This window comes from Anolis carolinensis, chromosome 3 (genome assembly GCF_035594765.1).
Source record: "Anolis carolinensis isolate JA03-04 chromosome 3, rAnoCar3.1.pri, whole genome shotgun sequence".
Lineage (NCBI taxonomy): Eukaryota > Metazoa > Chordata > Lepidosauria > Squamata > Dactyloidae > Anolis > Anolis carolinensis.
Genome location: NC_085843.1, coordinates 190,599,758 through 190,611,308, shown reverse-complemented (window position 1 = coordinate 190,611,308; position 11,551 = coordinate 190,599,758).

The following is an 11,551-nucleotide window of genomic DNA, read 5'->3' as shown; positions in this document are numbered from 1 at the left end:
CTTGTTTTGTTATAGTGATTAGTGAGATTTTTTTTCTTTTTTGTTACAAATATAATTTCCCCCCAAATAGTTTGCAGAAGTTAACTACTATTGTAGACTTAGAGGAAAACCTTTTCTGTTTTTTTTTTAAACTCATGCTGGAAGATTGTCACCCAAATGGCAAATAATCTGACAATTGTTTCTACTTTGTGGCCTTTTGTTACACAAGTATTATTAGTGATATCATTATTCTAAATGTTTAGTTGTATTCACAAGTACTACCGTAACAGTTTTTTTGTTCCTAATTTTGTTATTTGCATCATACAGTTGTGAAAGCATTTTTAATACCAGAGGATTTGCACTTTTGGGACATATTCATTTTGACATCCATCCCCAATAAAACCAGATAGAAGGAATTACATGACGATCATTTAATTCAAAATTAATCAAGGTAATGCCACCATTAGTTTTACTGAAAATTGGTGCCTCTTTTGCTTTTATTGTTTCCCCTTTCTTTTTGTTATACGGCCAGTTCTTGCAATTCTTATGTATCTTTTAGGAATAACATCTGAATTAACCAGAATGTAAACTCCTTAAGTCAATAGGCCTTAAGAAATAATGCCTAGATAAGTGAGGGGTGTGTGTGTGTGTGTGTGTGTGCATGTCTGTCTAAAAACAGTATATATACTACTACAGTAGAGTCTCACTTATCCAACGTAAACAGGCCGGCAGAACGTTGGATAAGCGAATATGTTGGATAATAAGGAGAGATTAAGGAAAAGCCTATTAAACATCAAATTAGGTTATGATTTTACAAATTAAGCACCAAAACATCATGTTATACAACAAATTTGACAGAAAAAGTAGTTCATTACATATTAATGCTATGTAGTAATTACTGTATTTACAACTTTAGCACCAAAATATCACGATGTATTGAAAACATTGACTACAAAAATGCATTGGATAATCCAGAATGTTGGATAAGCGAGTGTTGGATAAGTGAGACTCTACTGTATATAGTACTAATTCACAAGCCTATATTATTCATTAGCTTAAAAACAGATGTTTAAGAACAATGATGAAAATGAATACAAAATATAAGAACAAATAATATAATCATAAATATGATGTATTGGCTGCTGAAGTATAAAGAAATGATCAAGTGACAAATATGGCTTATTTGGCCATGTATCATTAACATTCCTTTAAAGGAATACAACCCAGAATATCAAGGCAGAAAATCCCACAATATCTGCTTTGATCTGGCTCCACACTGCCGTATATTCCAGTTCAAAGTAGATAATGTGGGATTTTATTCAGCTGTGTGGAAGGGACCTTACTTAGATATGGTAAAAATAAGAGGAAATAGATAAATGTTTACCATATATACTCGAGTATAAGCCGACCTGAATATAAGCCGAGGCACCAAATTTTACCACAAAAACACTGGGAAAACATTGACACCAGTATAAGCTGAGATACCAATAAAATGACATTAATTGAGGCATCAGTAGTTTAAATGTTTTTGAATCTTTACATCAAACTGTAATTTAAGATATGACTGTTCAATTCTGATCAATTCTGATCTTCTTCAATGTAAATGTGCTTATGTATCCTTTTAATAATAGTAGAGTGAAATAATAAATGTAATAATAATAATAAATGCAGTAAAATAATAAATGTAATAATAGAGTAAAATAATAAATGTAATAATAATAATAAAAATAGAGTAAAATAAATGTAACAATACCAATAATAATAGAGAAAAATAATAAATATGCCATATATACTTGAGTGTAAGCCGACCTGAATATAAGCCCACCAGGACCCTCACCCAAGTATAAGCCAAGGAGGGTTTTTTTTTCATTCCTAAAAAAGGGCTGAAAAACCAGGCTTATACTCGAATATATACAGTAATTTACAACAGTTGTGAAAAATTGCTAAGAAATGGATTAAATGAATCATGAAATTGCAAACAGATGATTTCCGGTACACAATATATCTTTTCAATGAAACCAAGATATAAACCATGAATCTCGGTGTCTTGTTCCATTGAAATCAGTAGGAACGAAAGAGAAGAAAGTGTGCATGAGATTGCATCCTTGAAAGTGCAGTGCTACTCTAACCTACACAGATACATGTCCTATGGCATTAAATGGGACTTACTCCCAGTAAATGCATGCTGGATTGCATCTTTACAGTCAAACTAAGACCCCTTCCACACAGCCCTATATCCCAGAATATCAAGTCAGAAAATCCCACATTACCTGAGTGTGGACTCAGATAACCCTGTTCAAAGCAGATATTGTGTGATTTTCTGCCCTTTCTGACAGTTCCTATATTCCAGTATCTGATCCCAGGTTTTCTGCTTTAATATGGATGATATGAGTCCCAACTGCCAAATAAACTGGGATAAACAGAAAACCTGGGATCAGATCCTGGGATATAGGGCCTGTCTGGAAGGGCCTTAAAAGTCATGTTAAAGAAGTACCCCTTTTCCATGCAATTTCTATGGTAAAATAAATGAGGAATGGGGCATTGTACAAGAGTGAATATAGAAGAGGGGCATTTTAAACATTTTGCATCTTTGTCTTTTTCTACTGTTATCTTATACATAAAAAGCTTCTATGATGTTAAAAAGGGGAAAACATTTCTTTTCTAATCTAAAACAGAAGGAAAGCAAAGCGGGTGTATAGTGTTTTGAAACTAAGGAGATAGAAAAGTTGGGAAATAGAAAATAGAAGGCTCTAACTAACGCTTCCTATCCTGTCTCTGGTGTCTTCTTCATAATAATAAGAAAACTATTCTTTTTGTCCTAAAACTTATCTCTGGTAGATTAACTTTCATATCATTGGGGATTCTGTTATTCTTGTCACTAACTTCTCAATTTTTTTTCTTGTGATCTCTACATCTCTTTGTCTTCGCTACTAATTTTCCCTTAATGCTATAAAATATATTGATTTTCTTTTCTTCTTTTAATAATCAACAAAGTGCTGCCATTCTTCTTCAAATTTGGAGGGATTTGGTGATTGTATAATCCTAGTCCATTTGTCCATCTCTACCATATCCAAATTTTTTGTAATGCATAAACCTTGGGTGGGAATTTCTTTTTTCTAAGCATAAACAATCCTTGCTTCAATTACCATGTATGAAAAGAGTGTCAGGAATTTTTTTGGTAATGTTGGATTTGTAAATCCCAATAGAAAAGCTTTTGGTTCTAGTGGTGCTTTAATTTTTAAGATGTTTTCAATCCTTTTTTTTTTTTTTGCTTTAGGATGTGTCCTACCACATATGATAAAACATTCCTTCTTTTTGATGACATTCCCAGCAAAAAAAAAATTAAAAATTTGGTTTGGTCTTTGCTAATCTTTCTGGCAATATGTACCATCTTTACATCATCTTGTAAAATGTTCACTTAGTCCGTGACATCTTGTAAATTTAATTTTTATCTTTTAACTCTGTTTCTATTTGTTTGATATTATGGCCCACATTATTTGACCACTGAATCATACAGTATTTAATTAGATGTACTTCTGTGTCTAATTTTAGTAATATTTTATAGACTATTTTATAGCCTTTATACCTCCTAGGAGCCCTATTCAGAGTTCTACACTATTTTACCCTCTGAATGTTTAATTATTATTATTGCCCTGGTTTTAATTCTCTTGATATGTTTTATTGTTTTATGTAATTAGGTTTTTAATTGATTGTTCTGTGTTTTAACTTGTGCTGTTGGGTTTGTCCCGATGTGAGCCGCCCCAAGTCCCTTCGGGAAGATGGAGGCGGGATACAAAAATAAAGTTATTATTCTTGTTATTTTGCAATTTGTTTTTCCTTGGACTGGAATAAAATTTTATCTATTTCATTGTCTTTCCAATTGATGACTATCTTCTTATCCATTTGGTATTTATCTTGTAGTGGTCTATATTGAAACCATGAAAATTGCATGCCCTCTTGTTGTAGTTGGTTTTGATTTTTCAGATGAGTTTCATTTTGTTGTCTAATTACTACCTGTTTCTAGTGGGGCCATTGGCCTTCTCCCATCTCTGTCTGATGGTAGGCTTCTTTGGTAGATATTCACAGAGGTATTTTTAAGCAGAGTCTTGATTTGTACTTTTTCCATACTCTATATAGTGTATTTCTTAGCAGGTGGCTCTTAAAATTAGAATCAATGAATTTTTTTCATATATTATTAAGTATCCATGCCATCCATATCTTCAATCATGTCCTTCTAATGTCAGTAGTCTTTTATTGAAGAAGTACCTAGATTAAATGTTCATGTTAATTGATACTCTCTCATCGAGCATCACATCACCCTATGCACCACATTCACACTTTGAAGACATCCATGTCAATATTCTTTGCGGAACAGGACAGACAGATTTTGGTGCCTGTCTTACTTAGTCTCTTGGCATTCCTGTTTCTAAATGTCATATTTGTGAATATTCATCTTCCTGCTTAATTTAGAATGTATCTAATCTAAACGAATTAACAATGCAATTCTGCAATGGATTCTCTGAAGTAAACATAGCTTTTTAAAAATGTATGTTCATTCTGTAACATTTATAATATTAAATAACTAACATTAAAAATTAACATATCAGTTTTTATATTTGCAAACAACCTTTTATTTTTTAAATTGAGTGTAATTATACCAAAATAGTTTTGCCCTTACTCCTAATAACAGAATGACCAGCATTTCTGAATTAAGACACTAAAAGAGATCTAATTGAAATTTTGTGTCGATGGTTTATATATCTCTGATTTTGTGTCATTGGCAGTGATTGTAGACATACAAATACTGTAGATTATAGATAAATAATATAATGCAATATAATTATATATTATAATAATTATATTATATGAGTCATTCTGTGGCTTGAGTCATAACTCAAGAAGAACATACGCAAGCATTGTTAATTTACTGGACTGAGACTGAGTATTGTATAAAGGAAATGGTTAATGTTTTGTGCCCTCATACTAAGAGCCGAGATCAGCAGAAGAATCCAATTGTCCCTGTTCACAGAACCATGAGCAGCAGGTCAAATAAGGGTTGAAGTCAATAAAGAGAAAGATACGAGCCTTTCATGAACAAGCCGGTTGTTGTGTGGTTCTTTGGATCAGCTCCCCTTTTAAAAATTCAAGCTTGGCTGGCTACAGAGGAGGATTAAACTGCAGCAGCAGCAACATGAATTGTCCCGAGCTGAGACCATGAATGCATAAAGTGAACTTACTGTATTTGGACCATGGTGAAGTGAATGAATTGTTGAATGTTACTCTCTGTAGAAAACCTGGAAGGTTTAGCTACCTATGAACCTTCCCTGCATGAAAGTGCCGTAGTGTAGTTAATAGGGCCCTGGACATATTGGTCAAATGTCTGCATTCTTCAATAGTTATATATGTGGCTTCAGATATGAGAAAGCAACATTTCACAACTACTCAATGCTTAAAGGATCTTTCTATGTCCTTAATAGATAAGAAGAAAAAAGCAAAAGAGAAAAAAGAAACAAGACTCACCACCTCTTTTTCTATAATTTTTGCACCAAAAGCATATGCAATTAACATGTAAAAATGGGTTATAGGACCATCATGATCTCAAGATGTTTCATTTGCTGCCCTGATGTTAATATTTAGGAATATGAACCATTTTCTTGTTTAAACTATTACAGTTTTAAATAATCACAATAACACACGCATCCATAAATATTTACTAACCTGTCACACTTTTCTCAACTGTCCAATCCATGTTTTGCAGAGGCTTCCTTAATAATACAGTAGAGTCTCTGTTATGATTGAGCCTCATGGCTCTGCTACTGGCAGACGTGGGCGTAAGACTCCTCGAGAGTCAGATACTCTCGAGGAGCGAGAAAGAAAGAGGCTGCGAGATATCTTTGCAGAACCATCTGACGAAGAGTCTTTTGAGGGGTTTACGGAGAGGATGGAGGAAGAGCTGGTTAGCTCAGAAGAGGATGAGATGGATTGGACTCGGGTAAGGGAGGAATTGGGTGCCACTGGCAATGATGGGATGGAAGATGATTGGGGACCTTCAGGACTAGACCCATGGACAAGCTGGAGGGATGGGACGGGATCCACAGCTGGGGATGCTGTGGGGCGTAGTCAGAGGTGTTCCAGTTCTGATGAGGAAAGTGATGAGGAAACGCCCGGGTTAAGGAGGACAGCTGATAGTGATGAGGACTTGTAACTGGCATAAAATGGGGCTTGGGAGCAATAGCAAATTGCGTTGGGCAAGGTAATCTGGACAAACGCTTGGGATCTGTGTGGGACGTTTTCCTGAAGACGGGTGTGTTTCGTGTGCTGATTACGTAAGTTGTTTTGGAATTTGGGTTCAGACGGCGGGAGGAATTGTGTGGGCTTTTGTTTGTGCAAACCTCTGCTTAATCTCAATAGCTTTGACCTTCCGTCGTCTTCTTGACGGACGCCATCTGCTACTCTGGATTTACGGACTGAACTGACTACAGGCTCGGATTCTCCTACTGGACTTGGAAAACTGCAAACGTCTGCTTCTGCCTATCGACCTTCGGAAAGAACTGGGACTACTCTACTGCTTCAATCCTCGGCTGTTGTGTTTGTATTGGAAATTTGCCTGCTGTGTGTAGGAGTGACTTCTAAGTTACTCAGAACATAGTACTGGCAGCAGAGAGGCATCTGCTGCCAATTAGTTACATTCTTTTGAACTCTTTGTTTCCCAGCTTCTGTTTTGTTTGTTCCCAAGCTGAAGCAAGCTGTTTTGATTTTACCCGGATTAAACTCCGGTTTAATCCGGTTTATCTTTTGAACGTTTTTCTTGCCCCTTTTTGCTTTTTGAGGCTAATGTTGCCTAGCCCTTGTCTTTTACGGGCATTTTGAGTTCTGTAAATCCAATAAACTCTGTTATCTTTGATCTTGTGGCGTTCTGTCCTTGACAGTCTCACTTATCCAACACTCGCTTATCCAACGTTCTGGATTATCCAACACATTTTTGTAGACAATGTTTTCAATATATCGTGATATTTTGGTGCTAAATTCGTAAATACAGTAATTACTATGTAGCATTACTGCCTATTGAACTACTTTTTCTGTCAAATTGGTTTTATAACATGATGTTTTGGTGCTTAATTTGTAAAATCATAACCTAATTTGATGTTGAATAGGCTTTTCCTTAATCCCTCCTTATTATCCAACATATTCGCTTATCCAAGTTTCTGCCAGCCCGTTTATGTTGGATAAGTGAAATTCTACTGTAATAATAATAATGATGATAATAATAATAATAATAATAATTTTATTTTTGTATGCCCCCCTCCATCTCCCAACGGGGACTCGGAGCGGCTCACATATCATACAATCATATAATATCATAAAATCAATAGTTAAGGCATCAAAGAATGCATTTAAAAACTAATTAACAAGTCATGATTTAAAATAGACATGATTAAAATATTAAACAATCATCCAAGGCGTTAAAAGGTCCAATATAGGACAACAATCTGGGTGACAGTCAAACTGATGGAGTGTCTATTACAGAATACAACATACATCAAATAGACACGACAAGCAGGGAAGATAAATCTGAACAAAAAACAAACTATAATGACAGATAGGGGGGAACATTGACAACTAGGCATTATTAAATTTTTATCAACACTGTTGAAAATTGAATATTACTAATATCAAAATTAATACACTGGTATTCTACCTACTGTTGAATGTGTCAGTAATGAATTCTACAGATATACAAATGTATACCAACTTGAAATAAATAATAGGAACCCTTAAATATTGAACATGCAGAAGAATTATTAAAGAGAAGTTTTTCTAAACAGCCCTTTCAAAATAACAATAATAATAATAGCATTAATTATAGTGACACATTTTTGTGTTTCTTATTAATCCATACTTTTCAATCTAAGTCATCTTGATTGTTTTTAAATATGTTGTGTTGCAGAAAGCTACCAAGAAATTAAATGTTACATATTTAACAATAATCAATTTTAAAAATGCAATATTATTTTCTATAAAAGATATGCAATAAAGGAATGGTACTCATGATTTAAAAGATAACCCTCAGCCTGAAGCATTTAGAATCTAGCAAATTTTAAAAAGGGATTTCAATTTGAATAGTTGGATTTTGCACACCTCATTCAGAAATAACTTCTAGAGTTCAATTCTGGTTGAGAAAATATACATAAATGTGACAGTCCTTTGTCAAATGTGTGCACTTCTATCTTTGTAAATAAATTGTGTTACCTTGTCAGAAACTTGTTCAGTTTGTAGGATTCACGAACTGAGGCAATCTGCAAAAAAATGAAAGAAAGCCAGAATATATGTTTTATTTTAGTATTTTAATGTTTTTTGTATGTTTCATCTCTGAATTATTAAATAGTGCTGTGTTTACTGTTTAGTGCTTAAAGAATGACCAAATTGCAGTGGGACAAATGTTCCCCTCTCATCCACACAATTAATGCATTATAAAATGTAAACTATATTTCTTAAGAAATGAAAACACCCACCCACCTTTACATTTCATTTACTAAGGTGGATAAAGAAAGTCAGAGAGTGGCATTATATTTTGGGGAATCTCTCACTGAACAAGAAATCACGACTGGCTGGGAAATGTAATAACCAAATGAGTTCATAATTTGGATTACTGTATATACTCAAGTATAAGCCGACCTGAATATAAGACGAGACACCTAATTTTACCACAAAAAACTGGGAAAACTTACTGACTCGAGTATAAGATGAGAGTGGGAAATGCAGCAGCTACTGGTACATTTCAAAAATAAAAATAGATACCAATAAAATTACATTATTTGAGGCATCAGTAGATTAAATGTTTTTGAATATTTACATAAAGCTCAAATGTAAGACTGTCCAACTCTGATTACCTTTATATACTAAAGTATAAGTTGACCCAAGTATAAGCTAAAAAAGGGATGAGAAACTCAGCTTATACTCAAGTATATACTGTATTTGGGGGTTTGCTATTGGGTTTCTTCTCCCCTAAAAAGCAGGATCTGGAATTGCAACTCACCTGCCATTAAGGTAAAATCCTAAGATCTTTAAAACAGTTCTAGACTGTTCAAGAAGGAAAATGGAGTGATTTTAAGGATGTCACTACTAAATGTCCTCAGTACTGGAATTGGATCTAGGGAGGAATTGGATCAGTTGGTTCTCGCAGAAGCAGAGGAAGCAGGAGGACATTTTTGCTCCCTGGCTTCAGGTAGGATTTGGCTAAGATTTGGCTAAGATTTTAAACTGAGTTTGGGCTTGGCTCCTGTGGTGAAAGTCTAACTGTTGTGTGACTGTTGTGTTGAAAGAGAGCCAGGTACTTAAGTTGATTGACAGCAGGCATTGTCCCCTGTTAATTGAGTTTCTGGGAAAGCTTTATTTGCCAGTGTGAGTTTCTGCCAGAGCCTGATCCCAGAAGGGCAGTTGGTTCTCGCAGAAGCAGAGGAAGCAGGAGGACATTTTTGCTCCCTGGCTTCAGGTAGGATTTGGCTAAGATTTGGCTAAGATTTTAAACTGAGTTTGGGCTTGGCTCCTGTGGTGAAAGTCTAACTGTTGTGTGACTGTTGTGTTGAAAGAGAGCCAGGTACTTAAGTTGATTGACAGCAGGCATTGTCCCCTGTTAATTGAGTTTCTGGGAAAGCTTTATTTGCCAGTGTGAGTTTCTGCCAGAGCCTGATCCCAGAAGGGCAGTTGGTTCTCGCAGAAGCAGAGGAAGCAGGAGGACATTTTTGCTCCCTGGCTTCAGGTAGGATTTGGCTAAGATTTGGCTAAGATTTTAAACTGAGTTTGGGCTTGGCTCCTGTGGTCAAAGTCTAACTGTTGTGTGACTGTTGTGTTGAAAGAGAGCCAGGTACTTAAGTTGATTGACAGCAGGCATTGTCCCCTGTTAATTGAGTTTCTGGGAAAGCTTTATTTGCCAGTGTGAGTTTCTGCCAGAGCCTGATCCCAGAAGGGCAGTTGGTTCTCGCAGAAGCAGAGGAAGCAGGAGGACATTTTTGCTCCCTGGCTTCAGGTAGGATTTGGCTAAGATTTGGCTAAGATTTTAAACTGAGTTTGGGCTTGGCTCCTGTGGTGAAAGTCTAACTGTTGTGTGACTGTTGTGTTGAAAGAGAGCCAGGTACTTAAGTTGATTGACAGCAGGCATTGTCCCCTGTTAATTGAGTTTCTGGGAAAGCTTTATTTGCCAGTGTGAGTTTCTGCCAGAGCCTGATCCCAGAAGGGCAGTTGGTTCTCGCAGAAGCAGAGGAAGCAGGAGGACATTTTTGCTCCCTGGCTTCAGGTAGGATTTGGCTAAGATTTGGCTAAGAAAAAGGCACCTTTACTAACTATCCTTTGCAGTACATACAGGAAACAAAGCAACATAAACAAATACACAAAGACGTGGTTTGTTGCAGTCTGCACATAAAGTGCGTGCATATTACTTAACTGTACAAAGATCCCACTTGGCCACCACGCTCACCAAGAGATGCAACAAAAGCAAAACATTCCCATCACATGCACCAGCTGTGGCATGTTCCGCTTTTTCACACAAAAACTAGACAACTACATCTGCTCCAAATGCAAACAGATGACTCTGATGGAGCAGAGGATCCAACAGCTCGAGCACCGTATTAAGACCCTTAAGGACATTCAGGCACTCGAGCTCTTCTTGGACACTGCACAACACGCTGCTGTAGATCAGCAGCCTGCATCACACCAACACCACCAAGACCATGATCAGGAACCTTATGGGGAGATCAACTCAAAGGTAGACAACCCTCAGGCTTGGAAGGAGGTCACCCATAGAAGGAGACGCAGGACCAGGCAGCCTCCGCAGAACTCCTCTGCTCAGCTGCATTTACACAACAGATTTGAAATTCTTACATCATTAACATACAATCAGGAAACACATCTTGTGGAGGACCACAGTTTCTTAGATACCACTCAGTGGACCATCCTGGATCAATGCGCAGGGGATAGCCCTGACGGGGACAGTGCATCACCACAGTCACACTTATGTAATCATGCAAATGCTCCACCCCCAATCATAGACCAGGAGCAACAGGAACATCCTTGGGAGAGTAATGGGCTCTCGGATGTATCTCAATGGATTGTCATTGATGAATGCACTGGGGATGTTGAGGAGGAGGACAACACTTTACACCTACATGATTCACTTCAACAGGAACACTCTTCAGGGGACATACACACTGTCTTGCACAAAAGGGACCCTGTCAATCCTCAAAGGAAACAGGTCTTGGTAGTAGGTGACTCCCTCCTTAGAGGAACGGAAGCCATCATTTCCAGACCGGATGGGATGGCTCGAGAAACATGCTGCCTCCCGGGGGCAAAAATACACCATATCACTCAGAGGCTCAGCAGGCTCCTAAAGCCCCATCACCCTCCCCACCTTATGTTGATTCATGTAGGTACCAATGACACCGCTAGGCATACTTTTCAAAAGATCACAAATGATTTTCGAGCTCTGGGAACAAAGCTAAAACTGTATAATGTACATGTGATCTTTTCATCCCTCCTCCCCGTTGTAGGACATGGCTCTACAAGGGCCGGAAAAATA